Source organism: Peromyscus leucopus, chromosome 17, assembly GCF_004664715.2.
Source record: "Peromyscus leucopus breed LL Stock chromosome 17, UCI_PerLeu_2.1, whole genome shotgun sequence".
NCBI classification, from domain to species: Eukaryota; Metazoa; Chordata; class Mammalia; order Rodentia; family Cricetidae; genus Peromyscus; species Peromyscus leucopus.
The window spans coordinates 6,458,036-6,478,194 of record NC_051077.1 but is presented as its reverse complement, the minus strand read 5'-3'; the positions used below and the strand labels follow the sequence as shown (position 1 = coordinate 6,478,194).

Genomic DNA, 20,159 nt, shown 5'->3' with positions numbered 1-20,159 from the left:
AGGTGGAAAGTCTTGAGTGCTGATCCACACAGTGAGATAGCCTACGCAGAATTCATGAGATGGCTTCTGAGATTAGCAGCAACATGTTAGACTTAAATTTTGCAAAGACAAAAGAAGAATGAGACCGGGAAAGTGTCAGCCTGTGCTGAGCTGCCCTGGCTTCCCTTCCATCCTAAGTGGACATCATACTCAGCTGAGAAGCTGATCAGAGATGATTTCTCTGTTTAAAGTGGAGAAGCCAGAACTCCTTTACACCACAGAGAATGTTTCCTCGATTGCAGGGTTTCCTTCAGAAGCATGAGGGGATAGAGGAGGGGAGTCAAGTCCAGCAGAAAGACAGCAGGCTGAGCTTACGCCTGCTCCTGAAGATGGTAGGAATCGGAGGAATGATGGTCATTTCTCCAATGCTGACATCCTGACCAACATTGTATACTGTGGAATATGTTTCTGTATGCTGTGAATATGTGTTGTTCTGATGGGTTGATAAATAAAGCTACATCGACCTATGGCAGGGCAGGATGGAGCCAGGCAGGAAAATCCGAGAGAGATAGAAGTGAAGAAAGGAGAGTAGGGAGACACTGCTAGCTACTGCCAGGTGAAGCAAGATGTAAAGTGTCGGTAAACCAAAAGCCACATGGCAAAGTATAGATTTATAGAAATGGGTTAATTTAAGCTGTAAGAGCTAGCTAGCAAGAAACCTGCTATGGCCATAGTTTAAAAATATTATAAGCCTCTGTGTATTTATTTGGGTCTGTGCCGCCGTGGGACCGGACAGGACACAGAAAAACTTCCTACTACAATCATATCTTATCATCCTCCTCCCATCTGCAATTCCTTACTACTGCCCTGGTATTTGGACAACTGTGGTGGAGGTATGAGTACCACTCCCCCAAAAGATGCTGGTGTCTTGGAGACAACATATCGAGTCAAAAGTTTTCCCTCCATAATAGTCATCAACATAGTGTCCATAGTGCTCTTGCCTCTTCTCTGCTGCCCTTCTGGGTAGAAATGAGCCAGCTTCTCAAGGCAAATGTGAGCTGGAACCACTGAACCCTACCTGCCATGGTGGATTAGCCTGGTTGCACACTCTCCTGTGCTCTATGGTGCTCACTTTCACAAATCCTTCTCTTTTCCTCTTTAATAAAATTGTGCATGAGTGTTTCGCCTGCATGTATGCTCATGCACCATGTACATGCATTTTCTGTGGAGGCCAGTAGAGGGCACTAGATCTCATGGAGCTGGAGTTACAGACTTTTATGAGCTGTTTTGTGGGTGCTGGGAATCCAATCCAGGTCCTCTGGAAGAGCAGCCAGTGCTCTTAACCATTAAGAACCCCTCTTGTGCCCATCTTTGCTTTCTTATTATGGATTATCAGGGAGGAAGTGCTGTGTTTTGATTCTGTTGTTCTCCATCAGCAGATCTGGAGAATTCTGTGGGCAGACATGCTTTCCTTTGCTTGTTGGCCATTTAGAAGATCTGAGATAGAAGGGCCAATGATGGCAGTAAAGCCTTCACAGATAGATTGCAATACATTGCCATTCTTAGTTACATTCCTTTTAATTTGCCTTGCATATCTCTTTTGAATTATGTGTGTTTTACTATAAAGTGATTGAATTTTTATGAAAAAGAGATTATAAAATATGCATTAAAGAAAGAGAGCAATTGGGTCCTTGATTGTACTTTGCTAATTTTATTCATAGCCAAATGGCATGTAATTGTTTTATAAGTGTTGAAATTAATAAAGTGATCAAGTCTATTATTTCAAAATCCATTATACTGGGTCACTTATATTACATAATGTATTACTTTTCTTTTCCTGAGAAATCCTTAATAAATACCCTTCATTTTTGTCTGTGACTGTTAATTACTATGCATTTTTGATATTTTCTCTTTTAAGAAACAATGTAATTTCAGCTAGACTCAAAACACAGCATTGTATATATCTTTAATGCTACTTACGTGCTTTTAATGGATATTTAAGACAGTCTTATCATCTATTGTGGTCTGCTAGACCAAACCCCTGTGTTTGTGGCTTGGAAACTGATTTTCAAGCTTATTGTGATTTTTATGAGAGCTCTTCTCATTTTAGGAGCACAAAGATGATTTGCAAATGTCAATCTGATATGCACCACCCACTTTTACCTGGGCTCTCCAAGGACTTCCAGTCTCAAGTTGAACCCCATCTGAGTGCCTCCTCCTGGCCAAGAAAACCCTAAACTATTCTATACCACTTCTTTGGATCACCTCTCCTCCCAGGTTCATGTTCTCTGGCCCTAGTGGTCCCAGGAGGTCTTGTGTTCTCCACGTATCCCCTCCATTAATTAGGGCTTTCTCTCAAGCACGATTCTGTTGGCCTGAAAGTTTCTCTGCCCAGTCCTTTCTGGTCTGTAGCTATGGGGAACATCCAACATCTTTATTATCCCTTTCATTTTTAATGGCCAATTATCATCTAAATCTTTTCTGGTCTGTTTTGTTTGCTGTATTGTGATTTTCAACTCCTGGTAAACTCTCAACTTCATAAAATAGAATTATTCATATATCGATTTGCAACAAACACTAGATCATTTATTAGCATGTGCTAAATTAAAAAAAAAAGCCTTAAAGAAAAAAAAATTACCTTGCATTTTTCTGGGCATGTTTAGAATAGAGTTCTTCCCATCTGTCAGGAGAAGCACTATGGCTTGAGATGAATATAATTGCTCCTGGCACTGTTTTCTTCTTCTTAAGCATTCTCTATTTTCTTAGACTTGGCTTTACTCATTACAAAAAACAATCACCATAATCACTAGATTATCATTAACTGTTTTCTCTCTATTTTCAATTTTTCTGTGCTAAGTCTGTCCAGCATTCTTGTTTTCTGTGGTCATAGCCAGCCATTCCTTTTGAAACCTACATCTGAAGCTGGCTACATCTATTCACAGAAGTGAGCTTCAGCATAGAAAGAAATGAGCAATTGCTTCTTGAGCCCTAGCAAGAGTAGTGAAGCTTGCGACCTCCAAGCGTGTGAATTGCCCTCTTGGGGTATCTTTTAATTAAAATAAATTAAAGAAAATCATCAAGAGCTTCACTTTATTGAGTTTTGAAGTGTCACAATTAACAGTGTAAAGTGACAACTCCTGATTGTTTTTATCACTGAGGGCTGGAGATTATATAAATAACTGGTGAATACACCCTGAGATCACCCCATGTTTCTCCATATGCAGATGAGAAAATGATGCTGACAAATACATGCCCCACTTGGCCTCATGAGTGACCTCACAGCAATTTCACAGAAATAGAGTGGATGCTTATGCTCAGGGCTGCTGGTGTTCGTGGGAGTGCATTCATAAAGGGATGGAGATTTATTTGAAAATGAAGTTTTAAATGTTTCCATTAAGCATATCTACATGCACACCCACATGCATATGCATAACATCATGATGAATGGTGGTGCCATTTCAAAATGGAAAAGCATAGCAGATTCCTGACATGCAAGTCCCCCCACTTCCTCTCTCTAGTGCTAACGTTTAAGGGTTTGGAAGGTGCCGCCAGCCTCTTATGCACACCTTAATCCTGACTGTGGCAACATCTCAAGATACTTCACATTGCATCTTAAACAGATATACTTTATGACTCCTAAAGCTGACCCACTTAAGGCATACAAATCACTGATTTTTTTTGTACTTATATCAGGATGCAACCATACAATAATTTCATTTTGGACTATGCCTCACCATAGAAAGAAGGCAGGCCTACATAAGTTACTGCCTCTTGTCTCTGCCTTCCTCCCTAGGCACTGAAAATCCACAGACTCCTACACTGTGACTTCTACTTCACTCAGTGTAATGTTACCTTTCTTTTCTTAGTTTGTTAAAAAGGTGTGTGTGTGTGTGTGTGTGTGTGTGTGTGTGTGTGTGTGTGTGTGTACATGACACACACATGCAGGTGGATGTGGCTCTACAGGAGCTGGAATTACAAGTGGATTGTGGGCTGCCATCTGGGTGTTGGGATTTCAACCTTGGTCCTGAGCCAGAACAGTTTGTGCTCTTAACCCCTGAGCCTTCTCTTTAGCCACACGCATACAGCATAATGTTTCTGAGAGAATGTCCTAAGACTGTATCCTGACTCTGTATGCTTATATTTTTTATTACCAACAATATCCTATTCTTTATGCATACTGTGTGTTGCAGTTCATGTATTCCATTGGTGGACGTTTGAATTGTGACCACATCTTGCCTATCCTCAATAATGTTACTAGGAATATTGGGCACTATTTTCAGCCTGTGTATATTTTCACTTCTCTTGGGTAGATAATTAGGAGTAGATTTTTTTTTTTGGTCACAAAATAATATTATTTTTAAACATTGGAAGGGATGAATTTTTCCTGGAATATATGTAATATTTTGCTTCCCACAATCGAGCAGCCCTCCCTGCTTTGTGTTTCTCTGTATCTTTGCTAGTATCTACCGTGATCTGTCTGGCCACTGCCCTGCTAGTCAGCAGGATGTAGCATCTCATTAGAGTTCTGAAAGTTGTTTCACTAGGGATTAATTACATGAACCTCTCTTCATGTGTTCATTTGCATATCTTCTCTGGAGAGATGTCTGGTCAAATCCTTAGCCCATTTTTTTCCTTGTGGATTTTGGTTGTTTTTGAGATGTCAGAGTTCCATAAGAAAGCTGTCTGGCAGACCCTTTAGCAGATATCACTTGTAATTATGTTCTCTGGATGTGGGTTTGTCTTTCCACTTTCTTGACGATAGTCTTTTGCTGGAATCCAGCTCTGGGTGAGAACAGGATCTGGAGTGGGTGAATGCAAGAGCAGCAAGGGAGAAATCAGACATGGGACACTTCTGAGTTTGATTTTACAAGAGAGGGACAGAGAGAACGTACATCTCTGTATGGCTTGTCCTATTCTGACAACCTGTATCTCTCACAGGCTTTATTTATACACAAAAGCATTTCCTCATAGATTTTAATCATTGATTACAAAGTGTTTTCATGGTACATACCTTTTCTAAAGTCTTCCTTGATCACGTAAGCATATCAAAGTAAAAGAAACAAAATAAGCAAAGAGCAAATTTCATGAGAACTAAAATCTAACTTTATGATAAAATCAATTCTTTTAACTCAATATCTTTTTCCTTAAAATTGGTGTTATAAAGCCTTGCAGTTACAGAAAAACTAGACAGGATGTCTCTATTTAAGTTTGACTAAGTTAATAGATCAGAAGTTATTTCCTACTACCTGTAATATCAAGCTTCTCTTGTATTATTCTATTAATCTACTATAACGAAGATCTGATCTTTCTATAGAAATCTAATTCCTTGGCCCCTTGTTTAAATTCTTTCTTTTATATCTGACATAAGACCACTGCCCTTTCCCTTGAGATCTGAAATACTGTGTTCTGCTCTTTATTCTTTCTACAATCAGAGAAGTCCTGATCTGACAAATATGCTCAGAAAGCCAGTCAGTTCACTGAACCAAGATGTTTCTTGTTTGTATTTCTGTCATAAATTCTTGTTTCAATATGGGCTCTATCTTTGTTATAATCCTACAAAGGTAAAAGAACATCAAGATTCCTAAAACTGCTTACATTGCCTTCAGGAAGGTACCAAGTCTTATTATTAATTTTATTATCAAAATTTCTTTCTTGCCCATGCTAGTTCCATGTTTCTGAGGCAAAACAAAAACGTTATAGTTTGTCAGCTTCTAAAATTTGCCTAAGTTTTTCTTCTTTAATGATTTGTTCCAGATCCTCTATCTTATGCTTTCTACTACTACTTAAGTAACAAGTTCTATAGCAGACTCAATTTCTTGCATAGCTAATTCTCCCAGGGAATCATCATAAGTTTTATCCTTAAAATCAGCTTCTACAGGAATCATTATATTGTCCCAGTTCTATCCTTCAGTGAGAGGCCCTTAACAGCAAGGAACTCAAGCATTAAACATATCAAAGACTACTGCCTATGGTGGGACACTTTGTGCAGCCTTGGTGCAGGGAGGAGGGAATCTGGACCTGCTTCAACTGAATGTACCAGGCTCTGCTGACTCCCCACAGGAGACCTTGCTTTGGAGGAGGTAGGAATGAGGGGTGGGAAGGCTGGGTGATGGGAAGAGGGAGGAGAGGGGAATCTGTGGTTGGTATGTAAAATGAATAGGAAATCTGTAATGATAATTAAAAAATTAAAAACTAAAAAATTAAATAAATTTAAATATTGCTTGGACTATAAAAAAAAGAAAAGAATTGTGCAGCAAATTCCACCAAGGGCAGTGAAGGGGCAGTCCAAGACATCTAAGTATTGAGATCTTTGTCAAGTAACATCTTAAGATACTTGGCATCTCCAGTCTTTGCAGCTCAAAGGCATCAACATTCTCACCTCCCCCACTGGTTCTCTTCTGGTGCTGGGGGATACTTCAGGTGCCATATTAAAGAAGTGATGGCCTGTCCTGTGCTTATGGGATTTATGCCTGTATTTTCTCTAAAGAGTTTTATGACAGTAGTTATTAAATTTATTTATAGGACCTGCTTGGATATAGTTTTTTGTGTATGGTGTGAGACAGGAATTCAAATTCATTTTTTTTAAATGAAATACCATTTGTCACAGCAGCTTCTTTAATGTCAGTACAATGTCCCTTGGTACCTGCAGGCAGTGTTCTGGGACCCCCACACACCTCTCAAATAAAGTGGTATAGTATTTGCATATAATCTCTACAGATCCCCCCATGTACTTAAATTAGCTCTAGATAAATTATCATGGACAATTGTTGCATGACAAAGTTTTACTGGGGTGATGCAGCACACACATCCACTCCCCCAGACAGGGACCCCATGTCAGACCAAAGTACAGATACTATCAGAGTCCATCTTGGTGAACCAAGGAGTTTTATAGTCACTTAGAGGAGTATAGACGGGGGGTTTTATAGGATCAAAAATGACTCAAAGGAGGCTGCATCACCAACGTCCACCCCTGCACTCCTGACAGCTCCCAGAAGCCTGGAGCACACTGCACAGCCGCAGGCAGCTCTGTAGGCTGGAGAGCGTCCTTTCTGGGTGCCTCAGTTGGTCTGAACCTCTTTCAGACCCCCCCTGCCAGTTTCTGCTTCCTGAAGCAGCTGTCTAGTCTCAGAGTCTTCTTTGCAGGTTGGTTTATCTGAGAAGCTTCTTTGAAGTTCAACTTCCTTCTGTCTGGGAGAGACTCTCAGATTTTATGGTTTACTCTTCTAGCAGGGAGGGACCTGGAGGATCTAGTCAGTGTCGGGGACTCTCTGAAGCTATTTTGAGTTATTCACCTTCCTATTTGAAGAGCTTCCCTGCAGGATGGATGGAATGTTCCAGTCTCAGAGAAAACTGTGACACAATATATCATCAATGTGATGCAAGCACTTTGTAAATTGCTGTTATATTCATTGTCCAGAATCAAGATAAAAAGGAAAAGAAGGTATCTATACATTTAGTATTGGCTTAATACTTATATTTGAAACAATCTTTCTTTGTAGCCCAGGCTGGCATTGATCCTGGCCTCCTGCTGCCTTAACCTGCCAAGGGCTGAGATTATAAGCATAAACCATCATGCCTGGCTCTAAAATCAGTTTTAAAAAAGATATTTTTGCCTCATGGTTGGTTGACTCCACTGACGCCAAACCAGTTGATACAGAACTCATCTCTCACTTGGGAGCATGTGGGCTGTCAGCTGTGGCACCAACTCCAGTGTTCTGTACCTCATTTGTTTGTCTAAACAGCTTCAGAACAATGATGTTTTGATGTGTTATGAGATCAAGGCTGTACAATTTGTCCACTGTCACTTCTGATGATATTAAAGCTACTGTTTTTCTAATATGCAGTGTAATTCCAGCCAAGCCTCATGGTCCTGATGTTACTATGTGCTCCCCAGCTAGTACTGGATGACAGCCTTCAGCGGGTGGCCTTTTGGCATGAGCACCTGGAAATCAATGCAGTTTCATAGATCTTGGACCCTCAAGCAGTGCCTACAATTTAACTTGCAAATGTTTCTGCCCATGTTTCAATGAGAAGACAATGGAGGCTCAAGGTGGACCTGCCTCAACTGTGTACAAGGCTTTGCTGACTCCCCATGGGAGGCCTTACCCTTTTCAGAGGAGGGGATGTGTGGGTTGTGGGGTGGGGAAGGCTTTGGGGAGAGGGAGGAGGAATGAAAGGGGTGTCTGTGGTTGGTACGTAATAATAAATAAAAAAACTTTCTTAATAGAAAAAAGGAAAAAAGAAAGGAAAAGAAAAAAAGATTTTCTGAAGGTCTCAAAGCTAGTAAATTTCAAAGGATAACACTTAGGGTATACATTCTCCTGATTATCATCAGTGATGAGGAATCATGGGATGCAGGAAAATTACAGGAATGTCTGTTGTTTGTTTAGAAAAATCAATGTCTTGGCTCAGATGCAGCCTGAGGCCTTTCCCTACCAATGAAGGTTAGAGACTCATCCCATTCACTGTGGGGTTGCATGGGTGTGACCATTTGTTTAGGCAAAGAATGTGACTTTGTGTAGAATTTTGTAATATAATGTATAGAGTCCTGTGCCTCTAGAAGCTTAAATAACCTTCATGTTCATACGAGGAAGCAAAGTTTCACCCAAATACATATTGTTTTTACAATATGAGAAGTAAAATTCCATCTGGATCATTTCTTCCACTTTTATCAATATAAATAATTAAATTAGTTTATAAAGACAGAATTTCTTAGTAAAGTGATCTGAAGTTCCGTATTACAATCTAGTATGTGCATGTTTTATCTACTCAAGTGCTAAAACTGTCAAAGAGTTTTGATATGTTACTCTGGGCTATCATCATTCCAAACCTTTTTATAGTTTGCACATAAACGGATTAGAAATAATTTTGCTAAAGTTTTAAATACAAATATTAAAAGCATATAACAAATTAAGGGAGATATAAAAGGCGTTTGTGTGTTTCTGTGTCCTAATTACTTAGCCATATAACACATACATTATCAATTTCTTTTCAGAAATTAGGTAAAAAGAGAAATTTTATATTTATATGGCTTATTATTCACATATATACATAAAATAAATTGACTAATTATACATATACCCATGTACTTACATGTATATAGTAGCATACATAGATTGAGTCTTTCATTCTTTTATTCACATGTATTAATTGGACTATGTGTGAAAAAGTGAAAGAAAGTATGGAAGAGTAGACACCTTCCCTACGCTTTGTTCTGTACCCAGGTATGATGAAAACAGCTGTCTCCCAAATGTATCACATAAAATATTTGCAATTATTCATACATCTCCAAACTGAAATTCTCTGAATGTTCATTAGCAGGGAATAGACACACATAGGACAGTCCAGATGCAGACTAGAGTTACGACCCTAATAGTACAGAGAACAAGTTACTGACATGGGGACTCATGTTAATGAGTGTTAGAAGCACCGTATTGCAACAGCCATTCAGAGACAGTCTTGTGTAATGTGTGATTGTGTTCTACGAGGTTAAAGATCAAATGTAGTTAGTATATGGTAATAAAGCTCATAGTGCCTAGGCTTGGAGAGAGGGTCTAGGAGCTGAATGTCAGGGACAAAGTGAGCCATCGGTGGAGTTCAACACATTCTGTACTTGATTCTGATCTAGGTCTTTAACTGCAGTTGTTAGGATAAACATCATCAGAGAATGCAATTAGGATGTGTGCTTCAAAGCAAGTTTGCCTGTGTTTTGAAGACAAGTGGCCACTTAGGCTTTGCAAATAGAGAGAATTCACATCCTTGGGCATTTCAGTTTGAATTGACTTTGGATTCAACTATTATATTTGACTGCATCTTTTCTTTTTCACTGTTGACTCTAATCTTGTTTTGAATTTTCCATGATGAAAGCAGAGACTTGGTCAATGGGAGACACACTGCAACCTTACATAAGTTTAAATTCATCTCAAGCATTTGTAGAGCCTGTCACAATGAATCCCATGGTAACCTGAACAACCTTTCTAACTATAATAAGTTAATTAACTACAACTCATCTTCTTTACATAATAGTGAAGCAACTTCCTCACCCCTGCTTAGCAAAATCCACCAGGGGTTGTTGAATTGAACCCCAAGGACTAGCTGTCTTAGGAGTTCATATACCATGAAAGGTTGGGAATTTCCACAGGTGCAGTCTACTTGGTTTAGTTAATGCCTGGAAAACAAACCGAAGACCATCTTGAGATTATGGTAACTGGAAGGGTTCAAAGAGGTGTAGCTGGCTGCGATAGAAGCTCGTGCCACCGAAGGATGAGGAGATGCAACTGGGGAAACTGATAGGGGGAGGTGCAAGATGTGAGATAAATGGGCCCGGGATACCTATTAAGAGATGCTGAGAAGGAGAAGGGCATCTTTGTTTCTTCTTAATTCCAAACTGGGCCCAAGGAGCTGGCTCAGCAATGAAAAACCCTACTGCTCATTCAGAGGATGCAGGTTCAGTCCCCAGCACCCTCATCTGAGACCTCACAACCATCTGTAACTCCAGTTCTTGGGAATATGACAGCCTCTAGATTCTGTGAGATCCTGAACACGTGCAGTACATATAAACTCACACAGGCACATGCATATATATTTAAATAAAAATAAACAAATCTTTCGATTCAGAACTGGAGTCCACTGGAGTTTGGGACTGATCACCTGTTTGGCATTGAGACTTCTCATTTGTAAGGGACAGTCACAGAACTGACTGGCTTTAACAGGCATGGGAGCAAGGAAGGGTATCTTCCCTGTAGGATGAATAATGAGGATCATCATAGAATTTCTATCCACTCATTTTTGCAACTGAAAAGCAGTAATATTTATTTACTAGCATAAAATAAATAAGGTACAGAGCAGTGGCATGCAAAATCTCTGATGCCATGAAAACTGTTGCTGTCTTAGATGAATGAGGTAGTCCACAACACAGCTTCATGCTCACAGCAGAACATCATACAGGCAGCTGGTTCCATAGGTTTACAAGTGCTTATTCAAGGTCCCCGGTGTGTAACACAGACAGCAGTCATCAAGCAGCAGAGAATGCCATGGGTGGAATCCTATGACCTAGCAAAATTTTATTTAAAATTTTATATTTCTTTGGCTTTTGGATTAAATGACCTCAGGCACTACCTGTAGAGTCCCAAGGACAGTCATTGCTGGCCATGCAGCCACACAGAAGACGGATTATGAGGAGAAGATAGGCTGGTTAGCATTGATCAATAATTTAGCAGGTCTAGAATCATCACCAAGAGGCAAACCTCTGGGCATGTCTGTAAGAGATTATTCAGAGAAGATTAGTCTCTGGGCATGCCTGTGAAAGATGATCTTGATTAGATTAATTGAAGGGGGAATCCACCTTAGCTGTAGGTGGTACCATTCTAGATGCTGGCATCTCAGATTGAATAAAAAAGGGAAAGGAAGCTGAGCAACTGCAATCATTTCCTTCTGCTTTCTGACTATAGATGCAATGTGACCAGCCACCTCAAGTTCCAGTCACCATATCCCTCCACCTTAATGGACTACACCCTCAAGCAGTGACCAGAAAAGTACCTGTTACCTTCCTCTAGAATGTTCCTCTCCAAGATGCATCATCTAAAGTCACGTAGGAGGGATGCACATAATGAAGTCACATATACAGATCCCTTAGGTTAGATACAGGCAGGGTTAGTCTCTTTGTTCACAAGTCTCCAGGCAGGCTGCTGCAGCCCCATGACTCAACACTTAGAATGGGAAGTCCTTTGTCTCTATAGGTTCCAGGAGAGCAGGGCTCAGAGGCCAGCAGAGGAACCATTGGTCACATCAGATTTCCAAAGGACACTCTGCAGTTTGAAAAGCAGCCCATCACAGGCTCCAGGTCAACATTTATTGAGTGACTCCTTCATGTGGATCCTAACATTCAGTATCCTGGGGAATACAGAAGACAACAGAAGCCTAGGTCTCTGTCTCCAAGTTAACTGTATTTCCAAAGAGAGAAATCTGTTGAATATGTGTATATTTTTTAATTAGCAAGATCCCTCAAACAGTAAACATATGAACTCACCCTACATGTGGGTCATAAGCAGTTTGTGAAGATTGAGTCATATGAAGCAGTGGAGTTGAGGGCCTGGGAACAATAGGGAGATGTCCATAGAAATACCTGTGCAATTATGAGAAGGAACAGGGGGGCCTCATAATGTGGGGTTTCTCTGAGGTTTCAGGGGTTGTTCTTGGCTAGCCCTTACAGAGAGAGCACCAAGAAGGGTATAGTCAGGAAAGTAAGCAGAAGGATGGAAAAAATTCCTGAGAGTAGAGAAATGGATCTGTGTGGAAGAAGAAAAAAACAAAGTGAGATGATTTCTATGACACTCCAGCTGAGTATTAGCTGGGAACCAAAGCCCCAAAATGGGGGGGGGTGCTTCTGTGGGGGCAAGACTCATGCCCTCACATAGACCTGGAACTGATTCTGACCACATGCTAGAGAAGAATGTCTCTCAGCAGGAGGCCCCTGCCCATGCACCATGGTGACACTGAGGGACTTCAGGGGACTTCAAAGTTCCCTTCCCTTCTTCCCAGTGCTGCCTTCCATTGTCCACACTTCTGGCCTTTGAGCATGAGGACATGCACTTATTAGCTGTGTCATTTAAGAGACAGACTGAGCCATCTGCTTGGCACGTGGACCTCAGTGTGCTCATGCTTTCTAATTAAGTAGCTACAGTGTGATTTGAAGACTGTATTGGCTAAGAGTTCTGCAGGTACTCATGGAGAGGATGGGCCACATCTCCCATGAAGACATATCCAAATAGGAACTCAGAAAGCTCCAGGCTAGACCTTGAAGGTTGCCCAAGTACATACATATTTAGAAGACTGGAAGTTAATTGAAGGATTCAGAATCAGAGAAGAAGGGCTGATCTGAAAGATGACAAACTATGAAGGAATTTGAAATGTTTAAAATTGCCAGTTCCTTGGTGATGGAAATGACTCTTCAATTTTTTTTAATTACAATTATTTTTTTTGTAGCACTACTGAATTAAGATGCCATGAGAAGTACCAGAGTAATTTTGAAATATCACTTTATTAGGTGCTTTGGAAAGGTTTTACCATATGTGTATGTGTGTGTGTGTGTGTGTGTGTGTGTGTATTTATATATGAACATATATACATATATACATATATATATATAGACAGATAAACACATATAAAGATATAGATATGCATGTGCATATGTATATATGTATCTATGAGGGTGTGTGTATGATTCCTAAGCAATTTTACTTGACTTGAATAGAAGCACATAATTTCCCTCTGTTAATTAAGCTGCTACTGTATTGTAGATGCTATTGTCTGAGATGTTTGACCTATAGTATCATCTGGAAAAGCTTTAGTTCTAAGTATGCTCTAATTCTCCCAAGTGATAATTGTTTAGAAGCATATATTCACGACAGGCTCAACATTTCAAAGTCACAAGGTTGGCCTCCTGACTGACTGTATGCAATAATTTGTCTCTAGAAATAGCACCAAGTTATGTGGTGTGGCAAAACCTTCTTGGCCGGCAAGCACTGCCACCTCTCTATATAACTGAAGAATATCTGTGAGTAGCCTACCCGTGAGTTAGGATGGCAGGTATGAGCTGCCACTCTCAGGCCTGCCTAGTTTGACGTATTTGTTCATTAAAGATATTTCCACTTCAAAAGGTGGCCAGGTGTTCAAGTCTTAGGATGCTGGCCTTGTCAGGTCTATTCATGGCCTTCTTGGTATTAAACCACATCTTCTCTTCCTTGGTACTTATTTCCAATGATTATGAACCTTGAAATGGAAAAAAAAAAAAAAACTGGGTGTCTTCTGTCCACTCTGATGTGCACATGTCTAAGGGTTAAACCAAACTCAAATGGCTAAAATCCTCACAATTATTGACCCTTTGTATTTAATAGCCCAGTACCATGATGTGTGTTTGGTCTGTCAGCAAAACAAGTGGATGTGGTGTCTCTGCTCTGTCCCACTTGTCCTTGCACTAGCCAACAGTGTCGCTCACATTTCTGTGTGCATTTGGAAGCTGGGACCACAAGCTACATGTCACTTCTTCCCATCATTTTCCCTTGTCTGGTCTTAGTTAAATGGTTGAGTGCTTTCCCCTAAGAAGAGTCTTTGTAGGCAGCCTCCATTCACAAGGTGCAAGAGGGCTCTGATCTGCATATGGACTTGTACCAAGGCAAATGGGATGAAACGATTTAATTTATGGTCTAACTTGACACTAATCAGCTGTCTAGTACATTCCACACACAATGCCGGAACCTCAGCAGTAAGCAGGTGATTGCATTGCTGTTAATCATGATGACTTTAACAGAATAAATACTGAATGGGCAAGACCACACATGCCTTACCAGGAAGCCTTGCACTGTAACCCACATTGAGTCCTCAGAGGATATTGTTAGAGGCTGGCAAATATTATTCAGCTTCTCTAGCTATGTGCACTTTATTTAGTAAGTGGTGAGAATGTGTCTGTAATAGAGAGCAATAGACTTCTTGCATAAAACATGAATGGCAGTATTTAATTTGCTTTCCATTCCCTACTTAAATTTTATTTATTCCTTTAAAAAAAATCAGTACACATGAGCAAGATTGAGTCATGGTACTTACTCCCGCTTAGTTGGATTGACAGTCTTAATGATGTACAAATCCTCATGCAGCTCAAAGACACAATTCTGGACATGGGAATTCCAAGTTCCGGGCATTTTTAAAGTTTCAGGAAGACCCCAAGTGAGGATGATAGTTGCTGTCTTCAAGCTGTGGGTCCCAGAATGACAGGACCAAGGCCTCCCTCCCTCTGGGGTACAAATCACTAGCAAGAAATCTTATCATGTCCCAGTGGCCCAAGCATCTAACACCATCTCCTTTAAGACAAGCTCTCAGCTTGGGTGTTTGGGGAGAGGCAGGAATATTGAGACCACAACATTACCCCACAGCAAGAAAATGCAATAAGAAGAAGTTGAGGATCTTAGATCAGCTTCAAGGAGAGAGCAAATCAACCTTTTAATCCTATCTGAGCCTTTGAGAGAGAGCAAGTGAGCTTCAAAAGTGAGGTGGAGAACACAGCTGACCAGTTCTCTTTTAGCAGCTACCTCCAATGCTTGTCAGTTCCTCTGATGTGGAATCAGGACTGCTCCTGGTCTCAACCTTACAGAAACTGCTCAGCTCCAAGGACCTTGGAATGCTTCCTCTACTGTCTCACCTGTTTGAGCTGATTGCTGCTATTTCTTAGGAAATGGAACCACTACATTGATCAGTTAGTCTTGTTCAAATGCTGGATGTCTTCATTGTTTAACCAATTAAATGTGCTCTCTGTCTCTAGCATTTTGTATATCACAACATTGATCCCACTTCTTAGGAATGTGTCCTTAGCCAGCTCTCAGGATGTTCTGAACAACATTTGGAACAATGATCTAGAAGAGTCAAAGAATTCACCTAGGTATCCCTGATGTGAGGGCTCTCTGGTGATTTTAAGCGAGGGCCATTTTATTCTAGAATTTTCCCTATGCCACATACTCTGGCATGTTCAAAGTCCTGAGATATACTAAATCCCCGTTCTTCCTATTGCAGTTTTTAATTTTCCCTATGGAGTTTATGTTTTTTTTTTTTCTAGTTATAGTCTAGACACCTTGTTAGCTGAAAGCCACAGTAATGTGTATCTGATACCACACCACTAGGAAAAAGCTGCTGCATTTTTTCTTGAAATAAAAATAATTACAGAGCTTTAATTGTTGTAATAACTACATGTTTAATTAATATACCTGGAAATATGTACTTTCTCCATATTCATACTAGTGTTCCTTAATTGCCATTAAGCCTCTCTGATAAGCTGACATTCTACTTGATTAATCACTATTTTGTTTTTTCACAGGAGCACTTGTAAATCATTTAGAAAAACAAATAATTAAAAATTCATGGATTGCCCACAAAATGTAAGAACCCAGTTGTCTGCCTAATTGATTTTGAAAGTAAAATAACATCCAGCATCATGGGGCTGTTTCCTGCAGATTTGAGATTCAAATGTCTCTAAGCCTTGTTCATTTTCTAAACTCTAGTGTAGTTCATTTTACAATCTACATGCCTTTTGTGATTATTTTCTTTTTCATTTTCCTCAACATAGAAATGTCACATTGTTGCTGGAGGGCTTCTCTCCAGGTTCCACCAAGCTCCGCAGTCCCACAATCCACATATAAAATAATCACTCAGACGCTTATATTACTTATAAACTGTATGGCCGTGGCAGGCTTCTTGCTAACTGTTCTTTTATCTTAAATTAACCCATTTCTATAAATCTATACCTTGCCACATGACTGGTGACTTACTGGCATCTTTACATGTTGCTTGTCCTGGCGGTGGCTGCAGTGTCTCTCCCCTTCTTCCTGTTTCCCCAATTCTCCTCTCTCTTTGTCCTGCCTATACTTCCTGCTGGTCACTGGCCATCAGTGTTTTATTTATATAGAGCGATATCCACAGCATCACATCCTCTTCCTTACTTCTTCCCTCCCTCCTTCTCTCTTCCCTCTCTCCCTCTCTCCCTTTCCCCCTCTCCCTGATTTCTTTCTTCCATGATTTGGTAGCCACCTAATTAGATGTTGAGAATTTAGTCCCAGCTGCCTGTTCATGAGCTGTCTTGTCAAAACGAAGCAGATTTTCATATTTATAACACGAACTCAGAGACTACAGCAGTTAGTCAGCAGAGGGTGTTGCATGCATGATTGTGAGTTACAGCTTTGTTGGGACCCCATGTACCATGTCCTTCTAATGTGGATTCTGTGGGGCAATGACTAGGTTTCCCTATCAACTGCATATTGAAATGCAACTTCGATCAGTTGGGCATGTAGGGTGATTAAATCCTGAGTGTAGGGTATCATGATAAGGGTTACTACCTATTAGAAGAGGCGCCCGTGAGTGAGCTTGCTTTCTTTCTCCTGGCCTGCTAGGAAGATAGACACATGTAAAACAGGAAGAGTACTGCCTAAACCATCACTCATTCTTGACTTGGGTTTCCCACCTCCAGAAGAAGCCTCAAGTCACAGCAATCTAGATGGCCTAGGGCAGCAGTTCACTGGGTGATTCAGCGGTGCTTTCCCTAATGCAATTCTGGACTTTTCTCGACCATACAGAAGGAACTTTAGGGCATTTGGCATCACCTTTCTGGTTGTGGCAGGATCTTGTAACCTCTCTCTTCCTCCCTCAGGTCTTTAATTTTTAAAATTTGTTTTTGTTATTGGGCATGGCAGATGCCTAGCACACCTGTGGAGGTCAGAGGAGATAGTCTTCTGTTTCCACAACATGGGTCCTTAGGATTGAACTCAGGTCATGAGGCTGGGTGACAAGTGCCCTTTCCTGATGAGCCATCTGTCCAGCACCTTCCTCCTATCTTTATGAGTGCATTCTATCTTCCATCCCCAAACTCGGTGTTATGCACTTTTGCTCAGATGACTGAGATCTGCGATGGTGTTTGTCCCTAAAGCTCTGCTCTCTATGCTGGCATGTCCACCCCAGGTGCTGTAGAGACACTGTGGTCTCAATGTGCAGGATGAGACTTGTTTTCAGATTTTGACTGTCCCCAAACCTCGTGTTCATCATCCTGAGCAGTGGGCCATACTCCATATTCACTCCTCCAATGGGTCTGCTGATTTTCATGGTTAGAGAAGAGCTCTCTGTAAGTGTCTGTGTCCCAACACATTTACTACTAATAAAAATAAGTACTCACCACTCCTGGCAGATGCTCTCCCATCTTGTCCTCTCATCTCTCTAGGTTTCTAGGTCCCTTCATACTCTGCTCCCACTTTTTTTTTTTTCTGTCCAGGAAACATTTGACTGTTGTTGATAACCAGGCAACCCTTGTTTGCTTCCAAAACCTTTCTTGAGATCGAATGATCTAGTTGAATGTTTTTGGTCCCATTTCTTTCTTGTCCAAGCCCACCGACATTATTCTCTACCTTCTGTGTGCCGGTTTAGTCTGCTGAGTCTGCCTAAACTTACCCCACCTTCACCACTTGCACAAGTGCCATATACTACACTCTAGTCCAGTCTAGCAAACCCATGACTACGTCATTCACAACCTCTAGCCTTGGCATGGGTGGCACATACTATGCACTGGCCAGCTGGCTTAGTAAACAGAGTGAGCAGTCACATCCCTGAGAGACCCTGATTCAAAAAACTGATAGAAGATGGTGTCCCAACATCAACCCTACCTTCCTCACAGCCATTCATGAGCACGTGCATACAACATGTACACACCCACATACAAAATATACACACACATACTGTATATGCATCACACACACACACATGTACACCCAAACATATCATACGTACACACGATTTTTATATAAACATATCACACCACCTACACATATGAACACACCATGCACATACATCTATAAACCGCATACACTTGTAGAAACATACACACACAAAACACTCATACACATTTTTTGTGCATCAAAGGAAAAATTAAAAGAAAACATGCTGCTGAGTCTAGATCTAAGAAGTAGGGGAAAGAAAATAATGAAGACACACGTTTGTTTAAGGGAACAGTCTCCCCAGACTTTGAGCCCAGCCTTGTGCCCCACGATTGCCACTGTTTCTGAGGCCACACCATGGGCTTCCGATTATAGAATACATGATAGGGCCTCAAGCACCTGCCAATCATACCAGCCACTAATGCAGTGTCCTGGTCGTGCATAGAGCTGCAAGGCAACAGCATTACCCGGAGCTTCTTGTGTATAAGTGAACACTGTGGCATGAGCAGATATGCTGTGGAGCTGCTGTGTGCAGATAGGCCATTGTACCAAGCTGGTCGCAATTCTGCCTCCAGACCATAGCTCCACAGGTCCACAGGACTCTGTCACGCTGTTCTCTTCCACTATCTAAGGTTCTCTGTGGGCTATGCTGCTGGCCTTCAGCTTGGCCCATGCTGTGAGACTGTGTTAACTCCATAGGATGAACTGCATGAGTGAGACAGAGCACACTCTGGGTCAAGAGAATGAGCAATGTAGACGTTGAGTATATTTTTATCGCCACACATCTGACTCCCGGAAATGAGTAATTGTCATAAATGGTTTAAGAAAAATTGCCCAATTACTATCCTTATGCTACAAGTTAACTAGTCACCAACTTTTGTCTTATTTCTTCAACACACTGTGAGGTCCTAGATAGCCAAGGCTCTGCCCTTAACTTCTTGGGACCAGGCTTGGAATAAAATTTAACTCTTTGCCTCTTTGGTTTGCTCTGCTTTGGTTTAAATTCCCTCTGTAAAATACTTTACCTCAAGCAAAATGCCATAGGTATTCCAGGAAATGCAGATAAATGCTTTAAAGCCTTCCCTTTACATTTAGAAACTGTAGTGTTACCTAATTTTGCCCGGTTACCTAAACACCCTGGCATGCTCTGCTGCCCTTAACATATCCAACACGCAGAGAAAGCTGCTGATGACATTGTTCTGCAGTAAAACAACAGTAGCACAAGCTGATGGAATTGCTTTTTTGATGGATTGGTCTTTAAGAATATCACCTCGAGATTAAACTGGCTTCATGGGGAAATCACCTGTCTGATCCTCCCTGGGCTGTGCCTGTTCTATTGAAAACCCAAGTGGTCGGGAGCAGATGAGGGGCCTGATAAGAACCTAGCCCAGGCTGGAGAGTTTGAGAGGCTGATGAGAAGCCCATTACAACTCATGTGTTTGATAATAGTGGTATGCGGATGTTCATTACCATTCCGCCCAATATTGCCAGAAAAAAGATTGACTTAATGGAATGGCCCCTGATACTGGCTTCAGGATGTAATTTCCAATCATTAAAGTTGTGCGATCGTATTTTCCTCCTGACTCAGCAGTGTTTGCAATGTCCTTAAGAGGAGATAATGAAGGGCCAGGCAGCCTCTTGATTAATTGCAGTTTTTCCAACATTTATTCTAATGGACAACTGTTATCTCAGCCTAGTCATTTGCAGAATGCCAACTAAGAGCTTTGCCTGATCTGGAGTGTTTCTGAGTGTGAAAAGAGCAGCGCATACTGATTTGATGCGTCCTGCTGTGCTTACATGGGGTGCCGCTGACTTTGAACTTGGGGTATCCCACTGGTACATATCACTTTTTTATGCAGATGGCAAAGTTTATATCCATACAACCCTCCTCATTTAATAGCAAGTGGTTATGCAAATGGAGTTAGATTGATATGAAAA

General features: G+C 40.9%; 1 protein-coding gene across 1 annotated transcript in view; it reads left to right on the top strand.

Moving 5' to 3' along the window:
- Csmd1 (CUB and Sushi multiple domains 1) overlaps positions 1–20,159 on the top strand; it is a 1,301,483-nt gene that overhangs the window by 675,370 nt on the left and 605,954 nt on the right. The gene's annotated exons all lie outside the window — the stretch shown is intronic.